Source organism: Seriola aureovittata, chromosome 8 (genome assembly GCF_021018895.1).
Source record: "Seriola aureovittata isolate HTS-2021-v1 ecotype China chromosome 8, ASM2101889v1, whole genome shotgun sequence".
In the NCBI taxonomy this organism is placed as follows: domain Eukaryota; kingdom Metazoa; phylum Chordata; class Actinopteri; order Carangiformes; family Carangidae; genus Seriola; species Seriola aureovittata.
The window spans coordinates 17,954,982-17,970,703 of NC_079371.1; the positions used below are offsets into that span (position 1 = coordinate 17,954,982).

Here is a 15,722-nt window from a genome sequence, read left to right on the forward strand (position 1 = left end):
TTCATCCAAGGGACAATCAAGTAAATTAAAGGATTTTTGTTAATTATGTTCCCCTTAGTCAGGCTAAGCTGTCTTTTATTAACACTAAGAGAATTAATTTGCCAACCTCTTTTGCTACATGTTCTCCTCCACCGACTGAGTCCAATAGATTCAAGGCCACTTTGGGTAATGCCTGAGAAAAATAGCTCCCAAATGAAAAAGACAAGAGCTGCAGTGTATAAAAATATCCTGCTCTAAAGCTTGTGAAGATCCCTGAAAGTTTATGTTCAGTCAAAAGATGGTCAAAAGTAAGTAGAAACAAATCTCCTGGGTCTTAACAGTAAAACTTGTCAGCATCACTATTTCCTTTTTTTTTATTAGGAACCATATGATATTGCGCGTTTAGTATCATAAAAACAGAAAGAGATTTTTAGCCATGATGCAGCATGGCTTTGAAGACGGCAATATACGTCTGTCGGTTGGTCTACCACTTTGTTTCAGACTGAAATATCTCAACAATCATGTAATCCTGCAATAATTACAGTGTCATCACCTTTTAAGCCTATATGGCAAACTTGTCATCAAACACTTGCTTATTTACACATCCAGCGGTTACAGAGCAAAATTACCATTCATTTGCAGTCATGTTTCTTGTCGCCTGGCAAATGTAAGTCCAATATTCACTCTCCTCCTGGCTCCTTTCTTGGTCTCTACCAACTCCTGAGGGAAATATCAGGCTCTTAAGCTGCTAAACGCTCCACTATGTTCACCAGCTAGTTGCTAACTGTGTCTGTCTGCTGATTGCTGCTGGGCACAGTGGAGAGAGAAAGTGAACCAAAACAGCAGTTACGGTTCGGACAGCTAAACAAAGAGCTGAAAATCTGAGTGGAGCTGCAGATTCAGGCGATAATTTTCTGTAAGATCATTGCAACAACCACTCCTTTCACATTGTCATTTGATACTTTGTCATTATAAAAATATCAATTAGCCTGTACACGCTTCAATTAAATGCCATGACATTTTGTACAGTTATGTAAGGAGGGCGAATCCTACTGACTTCTGGCATTCTCTGCTAAAAACTGAAACTGAAACCTCAAAAACTACTGACATTAACCTCAACTTAGCGCTATTTAGCAAATGTTAGCATGATAAAGTAAGATGATGAACATGATAACATACTAATAATCAGCATTTTGACATTGTCATTGCAGGTTAGCATGCTGACATTAGCACTTACCTCAAAGCACCAATGTGAGTATTCAGTCTGAGTAACCTACAATGAGAGGTACATTTTATTTTTTTTTTTTATTTTTTTTTACAAAGCTTTATTTTGCAGATCATTGAAAATAGGTTTTTGACTAGTGGGAAAAGTAAACCAAGAGTTTAAATGGAGTGTTGTTATCTACTGTGGTATCCAGGGGGCTGATTCAAAGTTGCTGTCATTTTCCCATCTGATGCACCGCCATGAGATAAAAGCGGGAGAGGCAACAAAATGTGTCGGTTCTGCCCAGCGGTTCTGACTTGCTCCAGTGATTCCATTCACATGCCTGTGCCATCTATCATGGACGCCAGTCAGAGTATTGCTGTGCCAAGCAGAGACTTTGCTGGGAGGCCCAACGAGGAAGTAGCGATGCAATGCCTTTATTGACCCAAGCCTCTGTCGAAGCCAAGGACAAATGGGCTTCTGCTCCACGGGGGGATTGATTTTTAGTCTAACAGGAGATCCTGGAGAGGAATAGAGAGTGTCCCACAAAGTGAGGGTACTGCCGCTCCTGTACGAGCCGGAACATACAGTTCTTCACTAGCTAAGAGGAAAAAGTCTGGGTTTGGGGGACTGGACCTAATAAGCTGTACCAGTTGCTTCACCTGTGTAGTCTCTAGCTGCAACAGTTTGGCCGAGAGTGTATCTCTGTATGTTTTAACTAATAGCTATAAAAAATAAATGAGCACTGGTGTGTGTATGTCTGGATTGCAAGACTGTGGGTGAGTGGGTAAGTGGAAGTTTAGGCAGTAGAGAATTGTTTTGTCAAAGCTTAACAGCGCATTAATCCTTCTCTTCCTCTTCTTCCTGGTTTACCACAAAGGGAAAGAACCCTTCACCAAACTCGCACAGTCACTCACACTAGGGTTCGGCAATCAAGATCTCAAATCATGGATGATCTCTCTTTGGCATATGATCTACTTTTCAGATGAATCGTAGATATTTAATTTAAAAGTTAAATCGCTGCTAACCAGTCCATTGTTAGCCAGCCCACTAACTGCCATCTGCTCTGTAGCCATGGCGAGCTTGGCGTCGTGGCGTAGCAGCAGTCCATCCGTGGGACTGCAGGCAGGGAAACATGAGGCGGGATGAGCCGGGATTGAGCTTTCTAAGTAAAACACTTACATATAGCACCTCATAAATAAATAATAGGGCTGTTCAAATGAACACTCCATATGAACTAAGCAAAAAATGTGATTGGATGTGACACCATTTCTAAAGGGAAGACAGTGTTTTGGGTAAAGAGTAGCGACAAACAATCCAAGAGGAGCATCAAAGCAGCAGAAAAGTACGAATCACAACTTCCAGTCAGAACTTTCAGAATAAAGTCAGAGCGGAAAGAGGATTCAGAAATTTGTGAGTTGGGCCTTTAGCCTTGAGTTGATGTAACAGGCTTTGGGTCCAGGCAACCATATGCACAACTAATCATATGATCACAGGAGTTCAATTCTACCTGTACAGATTGTCAAATGATCTTTTGGCCAGATCGCCCAGCCCTAACTCCTCACACACACACACACACACACACACACACACACACACACACACACACACACACACACACAGATTTACATGATATAACAGCCTTCCCCTGCTTTAATATTAGCTTGAAAAGAGAAGCTTACCAGTGGAAGGAGTAGAAGCAGTTAAAAACACAAAGAAAGCTTTGAATTCCCTCGAGTAAGGTCAGAGTATCTCAGCTGCCTGCAGTGTTTCATTAGAAATGTGCTGCACTGGGCTGCAGCGACAGCAGGAAAACAAACAGTGGTCAATGTCATTGGTAAATAGAAGACAGTTGTAGCTACAGATAAAGAATACAGCACTTCTAAAATGATATTGATCACATGTAATGAGATGCAGCTCACTTCTTCTTTCTAAAAGCTCTACCCCACCAAAAAAATATTCACACAGACCTTGGGAGATTTATAGACATGAAAAGGACTCCTGCAACGTCAGAGGCAAAAGAGACTGTTAAAGATAAAGCTTGAAGTCTTGACATGCAGGAATGTGCAGGGGCTATAACAGAGAGGGATCAGCTTTTGCGTCAGAACAATGAAGGTTGAATTTATAAATATGATAACTTCAGAGCTCTATCCAGTTTCATGATAAAAAGTGACATGAGGAACATAAGAGGTTTAAATGGGGAACTAAGTCGGCTGGTGTTATGGAGTACTAGTGAATACTGTTTGTGAAAAAAATTAGCTGTACAAAGACTGTACAGAAAGTACAAAGTAGCTCCAGAGGGTGCTGCATGAAACTGATAAATCCAACAGAGCTGTTGGTGGTCATGCCACATTGTGGGTCATGTAGGCATTAGGTTTCTTTTTTTTTTTTATTTAATGTCAACCTGAGTCTGACAAGTGTCGTAGGAGTGCAACGCTAAATCAGTGGAATACTCATTTAAAGGATATGGTTGACAATATGTTATATTCTAATTATCAACAAAATCAAAAATAAATTGATCCCACTAACAAGTATTTTCTTTGCACCCAAAGCCTGATCTATCTTTTTCCTCTGTGCCATGGAGGTGACTGGCTGAACACTGAGTCACTTGCACATACACTATCCTGCTGGTGTAAATATTCACTAGAGAACAAAATGTGTATAATCCCTTAGCTAAAAATAATCCTCAAAAACGCATACTGTGTGAGAAACATTTCCTAAAAACTACAGTGCCCAGCTATTTTGAAAATAACTTCAGGAAGAGAGCCTCAGACAAACTAGGGAAGTTAGAAAGTAGTAGTCTCTTGGACTTGTGACTTGTTGTTTTTGATTTTTTAAAATGATTTGCTGACATAACAAAAACTAGAAACACCAGTCTTATCCTGTAAGAACTTAAATTGTGCTTATGTTTTCTATGGAGCAATTTTTGCTGTTATTAGTGTCTCATCTGATTCCATATGAGAAGCTCTGTGTTGCAGAAAGGCAGACAGACTCAGCAAAGTTTTAATGTGACACTTGCTATTAATTTGGTCAGTTAATCACAAATGCTCACTGTTCTCCATTAACTAAGCTTTTAATGCTCCCATTAAGAATTAATGTCACCCTACTTTGCACTTCAACATGGGTGAGCTCATTAGAGACAATCTCTGAACATGGCTCTTCTCTGCCCGGCCATGACACAGTACAGTACATCAAAGCCTCGGTTCACTGTCTAGATTATATTGTTGTAGAGTAAATCTGATTTGGTCAATTTAAATCCGTAGCTGAGCCAGGTCCATCATTATCTTCTTGTGTAATCTAAACCTTTGTTTTGAGTTCAATATACATGTCCTCCTTTCTTTTCATCAATCATGCTATCCTTCTTTCGATACCTCCTTCTGTCCTTCTCTCTGTCCTTCCTTCTTTCTTTTCTCTTCTATTTCTCCATCACGATAGGAAGAGGAGAGCACTCTGCATATCTGGCCTAGACCTCTACTGGACAGTTATGACCCCCATTTATCAGCTGTAGAATAGTAATAGGTGACAAAAAGATGGAGCAGCACTGTGTTCTTCTGCTCCTTACACTGTGAATCACAATCACAGTGTAATGGGAAAATTAAAGTGAACTGCTGCCTGGCTCTTTTTTCATGTAATTAAAATATGGTGCTGAGCTGGAGTAGCTCAGCCTATCACACTGACTAGCAGATGCAGAGGGACTATGGCCCGAAGCCACACAAGCATCCATCAACACACAAATATATAGAGTGTGCGTGTTTGATAAATATTGTACAGGTAAAAGGGTGTGTGTAGGTGTGAGGGCAGCAGGAGTTTGCAATATCACAGCAGGCTGCATCCGAAAGATTTCATTTTCCACATCTGCTTGCAGCCTAATCTGTGCACCGGCTTAGTGCTGGAGTCGAATTGAGAGAGAGGGGAAAGGGTTGTATGGAACATGCAAAGCATGAGTGTACCTGAGAAAATGTCAGGGCAAAGAATCAAACAAAAATATAAATAAAAAATAGACTCATAGCGATGTAGAATTTAACATTTCTACAGGACACCACGCTCTGTAATTTGAGCCTTCATAGTGTATTTCATCTAAAGTTCCTTCTGGACACACAGAGAACAGAGCTGCCATCTGACACTGACCGTTTGAACCTCACCTAACATCAGGTGATTATCAGCCAAGAGACAGTCAGTCAGTGTCATTCATGTGCTGATCACTGGACCACGATGTGACCTTATGAACAACTGAGCCGATCAATCCTCCGCTGCAGACTTCTCGCAGGCCATGCCAATAAACACTCTCATAACTCTATTCTGCTGCTTCTGGAAAGCTAATCTCTCCAGCAGTGGTGTGAGGTTGCGAAGTTTGACATGTCATATTTCCTGGCAAGCCGCTTATTGCATTACGATTGCTCAGCCATATGAATGAACGCATAGAGCAGCACATATTTGCTGAGATGAAAGAAATTCCCATTTTAGGTAATTTCAGAACAGTGTTTGGTCATTATGGAGCAGGAGTAAAGTAAATAAGAGTTCCATGACCTGTGCAATATGTAATTGGATGCCGCACCTTGCATTATTGAATTGCTATGTGTATATGTGTGTGTTGGCTAAAGGAATATGAACTGAGGTCTATGGGGATGTGAGTTGAAGGGGGAGGGATGGCTGTGAGCCTGCAGGCTCTGGATCAGCCTGACAGAATCAATAAGATCAATTAACATAGGGCCCGACTGAAAGCAAACACTATATGAAATCCATCTGTAATCCACTATGTGTTTCTTCTATGTGTGTATTTGGAGAGGCGCTTGTGAATATTTTGAGGATCTGCATATGGTGTGAAGAGAGAAAGAAAGTGGAAAAAGAGGATAATTTCCCAGCACTGGCAAAAGACTAGTCTAAGCTGGTGAAATGGGATGGGATCGAGACTAAATGGCAATTTCTTAAAATCATACAGCTGACACTATAAAACTATGTGACAGGTTTGTGTAGTTTATTATTAACTCTTTTACATAAGGAAAGGTATGCACCCTCCTTCTTTTCTGTTGAAATCCAGTTAACGGAAAGAAAAACAAACGAGCCAACAATGAGCCTCTAAGACGATGATGATGAATGTTTCACGGGGTGATGAGAGAATCTAGTAGTTTCACTGGGTTGACATTAGAAGGGTACTTCACCGATTTAATATTGTACTAATGTAAGGTTGGGACACTTGTGATCGAAAAACTTGTGATCGAAATCTAAAATCTAACCTGCTTGGACAGAAACATCCTGACTTATAAAGTGGATTTATACGTGAGACTAGAAGTTAAAGGCAGTCCTGTCTGAGGAACCCATGGCGTTTCGATTTATAGGTCATTATTGGATATCATCCAGTGATAAGTGCCACTGCAGCACTAGATGGATGCATTGTACATGATCATGCTGTATCAAGCTTAAATCATATACCCCACAGTAATTGTGGTTTCTTTCTCATTTACTTAGAGATATAGAGAAACGATTGTAAAGGTCACCTTAGATTAAACATGCCATGCGGCTGCTGTTTTTACAATCTTTAATTTATGGTTATGGATTGCAGCATAATGTTTGCAGTGGAAATGGTTTTGCTAGATTTGCGTTACTGAAAGGGAGAAGATTATTGACCCTTCTTCAACTTGCCTAATGTTGTCTTCATTATAAACTATCATCAGAAACTTGTAGGAGAAAACACAAGCAGCCAAGGTGTAGTATCTCTTGGTATTTTTGATGAAGGGCACATTAGCTATGGTGGCTACTTACATAGGCTCCTACACCTTAACCCCTTATTGCGTAAATATAAATGCCCCTAGTGTGCGTTAAGCTCAGAAAACACTGAATCCTACACTTCCTTTAATGCAACTCAATAGCATCTTTCTTCAGGACATCGTAGTTCTTATCCTTTTCATATAAAACTGTACTCTACAAAACGAATCCGCTATGACACAGATTAAATCATCAGGTTATTTTCTCACACACGACAAAGCTCCTGAAGAAGACATTATGCAACTTTTTCCACAGGATGAACAGTGTTCCCTTTTTAAATTGACTTTGATTTGTGAAATCAGTGGAGTGCCCCTTTAAATGAAACCCTGTGGTCTCTTAGCCCTTGACGTTTCAAGTGGGCGCAGATGTGTTGTAGTCACTTACAGTATGTGTGCAAGGAAATATGAATACAGCCATTTCATGTATATACACCATGGGTCTTGGGAGTGACACTTGAAACTTAAAACTTGCTTCTTTTTGGTAGAGAATCAGATAATGTTTCTGTGAGATAAAATACCTGCTCTGGGCCTGTAATAGTAAATGGGGGTATTATTCCTCCCAGGTTCCAGACAGCTAGTTTCTGCCTTTGCCTGCTTCTCATCTACTCAAAGCCAATATGACTATTTATACGAGGAGCTGGGAAATGATAAATGGTGGTGTGCTGCATAATAAATATGAAATCCCTGGATCATTAGCTGGATTACATTGGAGGGAAAAGTGCATAATCAGCCCATGGATGCACTGTAGTCAGGGAGTCATCGATATCATCGCATCAGCTCACTCTTAAGAGAGGCAGGGGCAGTTAAAGAGGCAGAGGGAGAGACAGTTCGACACAGGAGGAATAAGAGAGAGAAAGACATAAATCTGAAATTATTAATTCAATAATGGACACAGAGCAGGCCAAAGCAGTTACAGAATATGACTATCTATTTAGCATTCAAATAGGACTACAATTGCAATGGATAGTGAGGTTGTTTAGCCTTGGGGCTTGAAGAGAATGAAAAAAAAGAGAGATGAAAGTTTCCCGGCTGTTATACAAAGGAGAGGGAAAACAGTGGAGATGAAGACATGCTTTCCTGTGTTGTCAAATTTATTGTGCTGACATCACCTAACATCCAGCGTTGCTCTTCCCTTTTAGCCTCCAGCTAAGGCTTAAAGATTGGGGAGCAGTGGTGCCATGGAGTGCAGCGGGCCATCCCTCCAGCCTGCTGACAGGCCAGTCGATGTGTTTAATCAACCAAAGACACGCTATAGGGAAACAGGCTGCGCATCAAAGAAGTGCTGATACATTGATTCACCTCACCTCCAGCCATAACAGACTATCTGCTTTGCCTGATCGAGGGCAGCCACGTGCACACATACAGTCGTCATGACAGAGAGACAGACAGAAAACTCAAAGAAAAGATATCGAGCAGGAAACGGAGAACGTCCGCTGCTAGAAGATCTATACGGTTTTCGAGCATTGCTGTGTTCTAACATCAGAACAGAGGAGAATTGATCCAAACCTCCTGTTCAATCCGATGGCTGAAACTGTATAGTCATCATAAAATATGTGGAAATTCTTTCACTAAAAAAGTTTCACAGCCAAGCTGCAATACTGACTATAAAGCTCCCCTCATCTGCTAATGCCCATCTACATTTGGAAGCTCTTCAACAAATCATAAATATGAGATATTATCTCCTCCATACTTGGGCTCTGTCTCACTTCCACTTTATCCTTTGGAACTGTAAAAATGAGAAACAGAAGATGTCATTGTCTTTCATGGGACAGTAACTTTTGCAAAGCAGCTTTCTTTGTGCAGTAAAAGTATGAAATCTCTGCAGAGTTCTGGTCCATTTTTTCACCGGGGTTTTACTCTGTGGTACATATAGTGGTATGTGTTTTTACTCTGTTATGCTACCTCTGTGCAACATCATCATGGCCTCATTGTTTACACTGAAGCTGGCCGGCATGGCGACCAGAACAACGGACACGTCCGCAAAAAAAAAAAAAAAAATCAAGAGAAGGAAATAGAGAGGATGCACAGGAGGAAACGAAGAGACGAGGGAAGAGAGCTGAGTCCAGACAGTGGAGACTGATGGAGAAGAAGAGATATAAGCTGTATTTCCCTTCTACCATCATGGACCAAGTGAGATTGCTGGAGAATATGATGGATGAGTTAGTGGCCCTTGTGAGGAATTGGAGGGACTTCCCTGAGTGTAGTGTCGTGTTTCACAGAGGCATGGATACAAGAAGGTACTCTGGGTCTCATCACTGCTGTCGACGGCTTTCAGACAGACTGGGCAAACAGGAATAGATTCAAGAGCAGAGTCGTTGGGTGTTCCACTTTGATCAACAACACATGGTGCCACCCTGGTCACATCACTGTGAAAGAGCGTTGTGCGGCCCAGACATTGAACTGTTATCTGTGGCGCTGCGTCCACATGCCATCTTGGTTGTTGTTTACATCCCCCCATCTGCTAACAGAAAAAGCCATGTGTACATCATCCGCTCTGTTGCTGTGAGACTCGGCAACCGAATGCTTTCCTCATCATACATCATCTCCAAGGGTTTCAACCGCATGACACAGGACACATTACTTTTTGCACATTTGCATTTGTACATTTTTCTAGTCACTTAATGTGTATTTATTAGTATGACTATTTCATAGTTGTTTTTACTTTTATACTTAACTGCATGTTGAGCAATTGCAACAAAGTAATTTCCCTGCGTGGATCAATAAATGTTTTCTGCTTCTGATTCTGATTCAGTATGTGGGATTTACAGGATGAGATGAAAAAATCTGACTACAGTAAGACATTGTCCCACACACACATTCACATGTCCATCACATCAACATCATACTTCCACAATATGTCACTGTGCTATTGTTTATTCCTGGTGCAAATATCAGTGCCAGTGTGGGAAATTGGTTTTCTCTAATTTCAGCTTTCTCCTTATCCTCTGACGCAGGCCTTCTTTCATAGGAATATTCTACAGAAGATAAACCTTACTTATTTCTTCTCTCATACACTCAAAGAGAATAACAGCAAAAACAGATTTCTTTGAGGATATGGCTTGTAAGATTACATTTCCTCTTACATCATCCTTTTTCATCTGCCCTGTGTCCTCCCACTCCCAGAAAAGGGGCTGATGGAGGCTCTGCTGCAACCCTCTTGGTTTCCTTATTCATCCCACTGCCCCTCGCCCCTACCCGGCATCATTAGCTCACTGCAGGCCTAATTGGGCTGTGTCTAATAACTGCGGTCCCCAGGGTGTGCTCTAATGAATAGAGAATATAATTAATGCCACAGTGACGGATATTGGCTCACAAGCCTCAGGCAGGACCTGTTCAGCATTCGACTTCTTCACCAACTTATCTCCCTCTGTCTCTCCATCCACTCTGCTGAGAGACCAGAGTGTTATTACCATTGTGTATTAACCCAGGTTTCACCCACTGGGCTCAGCTCCAGAGTGACTGCTGCTCTGAAAAAGCTACAGATGCATAAACTTCCATCTGAGATAGCTGATGGAGTGAAACCCTGAAATTGCCTGGCATTTCATTGATATTAATCCTATTGTAAACAATGCTGTGGTTGTCTGCGCTGCTGCTCCATGCTCTCAGTTTATTTTCTATTTGCAGGACTTGCTGTGAATATTAACTATGTGTGTGTGTGTGTGGTACCGCTGCTGTGTCAGCGTTGTGTGTCAATGGGGCAACCAGGTGAATCCAACAAAAGACAGAGAAGTGAACAGCCAGCTGCTCTGCCCCTCAGTGAGCACACATACAGGCATCCATCTAGCTGTCCGGCGCTCTGTCATGCCTCACAGGAAGACGCTGATGGATTCACCCTCGATCCTGCCCTTTCTCCTCTCTCTCTCTGCCTCTCTTCTCTGCCCTCCCACCTCCATCTGTCTACCATCTGCTCCATCCTTCTAACTTCCTCGCTCCCTATGCTACCTCACGTACAGTTTGATTTCACTCTTCTCTTCACTTACTTCCTCGGTTCCTCATGTTTGGGCTGCATGGTGCAGGAGGTTGACTGTCAGGGCACAACACCATCTTTTCTGAAAGGAAGCACAAGAAAATGTGGTTTTCAGATGAGTCCACTCCTGGAATATGAGATAGTTGATATCATTTTTTTTTTTTGGGGGGGGGGGGGGGGGGGGGGGGGGGGGCATTGCACAGCAATGCTTAGAATATAGAAATCCTAAGTTTGGGAAAGGCACACTACCACCCCCCAGTGGTAGTTCGCTGCTACTACACAGCATGGCTATGATTATTTCCAGTTTGACTGACAGCGACTCTGCCAGGCGTGGGTCCAGGGTAAGCTCTAAATGAGCCTCCAGCAGGGAACAAAATGAGAGAGGAGAGGAGCAAAGGATAAGAGGAGCTGGAAAGAGAGAGAAAGAGAAAAATGATGTTGGCAGGATAGAGCTGCAGTAAGTGGGGGTAAAAAAAAAAAAAAGGAAAAAAAGCTGAAGTTATAATGAGGTGGTGCTCTGTTGCTTCATTTGGATAGGTGTTAAGCTAGGTTGGTATGTAACTCTTTCGCAGGATTAGTGAGGGAAACAGCCTCTAGACACCTAGAGGCACCACGCTAATGACCATGCTAGAGATACATGGACAGCTGACTGCAAGGATGCCCCTGTTTGCCTTTATATCTTCATGTGTGTGCGTCTGTGTAGGCGATTGCATGTCTTTGGGTATGTGTGTTTCAGGTCATGTTTATTTGTCTTGAGTCTGTATCAGGGGCTGCCGTGGTGCCTTTCCTTCTTGATTGACAGGTCATTAATGAACATGGAGTCCCACATATTTATCAGGCTGACAGAGTAAAGCCAAACCATTATGTTAAAACCATTAGCAGGAGGCTGAATTCATGACATGCATGGCTTCCATGCCAGTTGACTGAAATAGCTATAAAAGGATTAAATTAAGTATGCAAACATCCTGACTGACATAGAGGAAATGCTGCAATACATTTATGATTTCACAGAACATTCTGGCGTCTGCAATATATTTCTGTGAGATATTAATAATGTCTTTGTTTGAATAAAATGAAGGCTCCCTTTCCTTTTTACATGTGTATGTGTGTATGCACGACAGTATAGAGACGCCATAAAAGCTTCCATTCAACATCTTAACATCACAGTACACTACACGCTACTGCATTGACCTTGGCTGTAATTGCAGCTGGACCTTTTCTTTTATGCATTGGTCACCAGGATGGAGAAATTAAATGTCAACTGAGCCCGAGGGGGAAGAAGCAAGGTATTGCACTGTATCGGATTGGGAGCCATCCAAAATGTCTGATATTCAGTCCCACTGTTCCTTCTGCTCCCCTCATGACACACACACACACACACACACACACACACACACACACACACACACATAATTGTGTAATAAATAACTGTAAATATATAATGTATGCATACGTGTATTTCAATCTTTGTGTTGTTCGTTGCATTAGACATTTTGGAAATTGTATTTTCTTTGTTTTGTTCATGCCAAAGCACCTTACAATTGAAGTATTTGGAAAAATGACATAAAGAGTTAAACTTTCCAATGAAACTGATACTCATGGAATTCTGTGAGTGTATTTAATTGCAAGAGAAAGAGAGAAAACGCTGGGTAGACACTCATCTGTTCATTCATACAGACAGGCTTAGAGGACATACACAAGCATACAAATTTACAAACTGTACGCATGCAGACACACAAACACTTGCCACTAAGCGATGCAGAAGACAGAGGGATTGAGAGTATTCACATTTGGAGGGGAAATAGAGCATGTGGTGACAGCGGAGTGGTGGGAGCGTCCGGAGGGAGTCTGTGATGTGCAGCAGAGAGGAACAGCTTTGAGTCAAGGTTTCTCAGTCACAGGGGGAGGAACACAACGCCAGCTTTCTAAAAGGTTTTTCTGATTCAAAAAGTGTCCGAGATCTTTTTGGGTTTCACACCACAGCAACACCACTACACTTGGAGTGCTGACTGTTCATACACTTGAAACTGACTCTAGATTAAAATTTTGTCGTTTGAATGGAGCAAGTACATTTTATACTCCAAGACGACCAAATGATACAACATTACATTTATATTAACTTTACTTTTTATATTGGTTGATTGGGAAAGACTTGAATGACTGACTTAATATCAAAACATTACATTATGGCACAAAACAGACTAATTTATTCGACGTTACCATCTTGTTTGACACACAGGAAGTGTGCTGTTCTTTCATGTTGTTGATACGCCGTGGCAGATTTTTCTCTTTTTTCGGATTCCCTTCATTTTTTCATTAGTAGAGCAGCAACACTTAAAAAGACCTCAGCAGCCTCCTTAAGAGACATGCTCCTCTTCGGATTTTGTGATTTTGGAAATTTGCAAAAGGCAGTGTTGAAGTCTAAAATCAGAGAAGAAGAAAGAAGAGCATTAATCGCATACTATATTTACTATAATTCATGATTTTGTTTTGTATCAGTGACTACAATACAATGTAGTTTTCCAACCCTAAGACACTAAAAACCAAAGCTGATGTAGCACCTTTTTGTCTCAAAAAAGCAGTTTGCCTTGTCATCAAAGAAATTTATATTCTGGAGGTTTCACCACTAACTTAACCTGTCTCGGTGGGTTTTAGTGGATTTATTGCCAGTACTTTCTTTTTCAGCTGGGACTCTCCCTTGCAAGGTGTTTTTCAATAAGACTCCTCTTTTTTCCAGGCTCTAGGTGATCAAAAACTATTTTACATTCCAGGAGATAAAAATGAGAGTGGCTGTACTGAAGAAACAACATCATTGGTTTCTTAAAGCCCCCATGAGATCAGAGACGGATCTATCTCTAATGATGAGCAGAGGTTAAGCCCACTATTGTCATAGAGCTTAACCAGAGGAAGAGAAAACAAACATTTGACATGAAACCCATCAACCTTGTTGCGAGTTCCCCCAATACTTCTAATAGAGTGTGGCAGTCAACATACATGTGAAGTGAAAGGACAATTTTCTGTACTAAATTTCAACCAATTAATTGGTTGGTTGACTAATTGGCGCCAACAGGACGGTGGAGTCGGTAGAACTTTGCTCGATGGCTGCACGACCTCCACCAGGCACGCGTTGGCATACATTACTATGATGCATTACTGTGCACCTGAGATCATTTATATTTAAATTAAAATTTACTTTATATAAGACAGCTTTATTCATAAATTATGAGCATGATAAGGTTGTTGGTTATAGTAAGGCATTATTAATGTGGTGGTGTCCAAACTATTGTTATTATATCGGCCTTTAAAAAATCCACTATCGGTCGCCCTCTATTCTGTACCACCTCTTCTTTCAAATGCGATGACAGTCTGGTTACGGAGGTTCCTTCAAGGTCCAGCAACACACCTGTAAATCTCATCAACTCTGTAACATATGATTTGGCCTTATTTTTCCACAAGACTTAAGTAGAAACTGAAATAGCTTTTGACTTGTTGTGAAGGAGTTTTTTTACTTCTAGTGTTCTTCACTATTTTTCTAGTCCTCACTCACATTCCAAGAGTTCATGTCAAAACGACCTCCACAGTGTTAGACAATGGTTTACTGTTTAGCCGTTAGTATGACTGATCTGGAGACACTTTTATCCTCTGTTGCTAGGGTAACCAAGGTCTTAAAACTTAAACTTAGAGAATACTGCACAAATTCAGTTCTAGTCAAGGATGAACCACAGTAAGTAGGAGAAAGGACAAGACACATGTAATATTAATTGTGTAAGAGCATGTGACAGTGTTCAGTTATGAGTGACCGATAGAGTCTCCACATATATAGGTTTAGAATATAAGTTTAGCAACGTATGGAAAAGTGTTGCAACCATGTGATACCTAGGAATATATATGCATCTTCAAAAAATTGGTGTGGCACTACTCTGATTCACTTGCTGTCTTTGTACTGCTCATCATTTTCTCTGCGGCACATCAAGCTTGCAATAAATACTTCTGCCTGAGACATCTGAACTCCGGGTGATCATCTTTTCTGCAGCTCACAAGATTTTCATCATATTTGTAACTGAAATTAACTCAGCTGAAAGCAGCTAGTCTGCTTACTATGTTGCATAACCACCAAATGTTTTAGAAGGGACATAAGAGATATCAGCCTATTAAACAGTATGAAAACTTGTACGTACACAAATGAGCGCTTCAGAAGAATAGTGCTGTTTCTTTTAATGATGAGAGTGCTCTACAGGCACAGTTTTTGTTCCCATTTATCATCAGCCCGACTCTCCGGCTCTTTTAAATTATATAAATGTAAACAGCATTTTGTGATACATCGTTAACAGAAACTGGCAGTTTCAGTGTGAACAAACCATACTTATCACACTTTGAGTGACACCTCTTCCTGTTGGTGAGCCAGTTATGCTGTTTTTATCAGCTACCATTCCCGTGCTGTGTGAACATTTTGGGGCGAACTTGTAATATTGCAGTACATTTTATTTGTGTGTGTGTGTGTGTGTGCGTGCGTGCGTGTATGTATATGTGTGTGTGTGTGTGTGTGTGTATGTGTGTGTGTGTGTGTGTGATTCTTTGTCCAACCAGAAATGCAATCACACAGTGAAACGCAGCACAGTTTGTCACACCTCAATGATCCCGGCTTGTAATCACACCATATTCTGCAAATGTTTTAAAAGTCTGAAGGTACATAAGAGCAGGAAACATAATTCATCAAAAAAAAAAAACAAACCCAGCTCCCTCATAGTTATTTACAGTTTAGGAAAAGATATTATATGCTTTTTGCAACTTTGGAGTAGGTATATAATGC

At 41.1% G+C, this 15,722-nt stretch overlaps 1 long non-coding RNA gene across 1 annotated transcript in view; it reads right to left on the minus strand.

Moving 5' to 3' along the window:
* Window positions 1-10,923: 10,923 nt before the first annotated feature.
* The window catches only part of LOC130173940 (uncharacterized), a 131,775-nt gene continuing 126,976 nt past the window's right edge, over window positions 10,924-15,722 (minus strand). The window contains exon 4 of the long non-coding RNA XR_008828523.1: window positions 10,924-10,994. This is a non-coding gene — a long non-coding RNA (uncharacterized LOC130173940). The remainder of the gene's footprint in view (window positions 10,995-15,722) is intronic.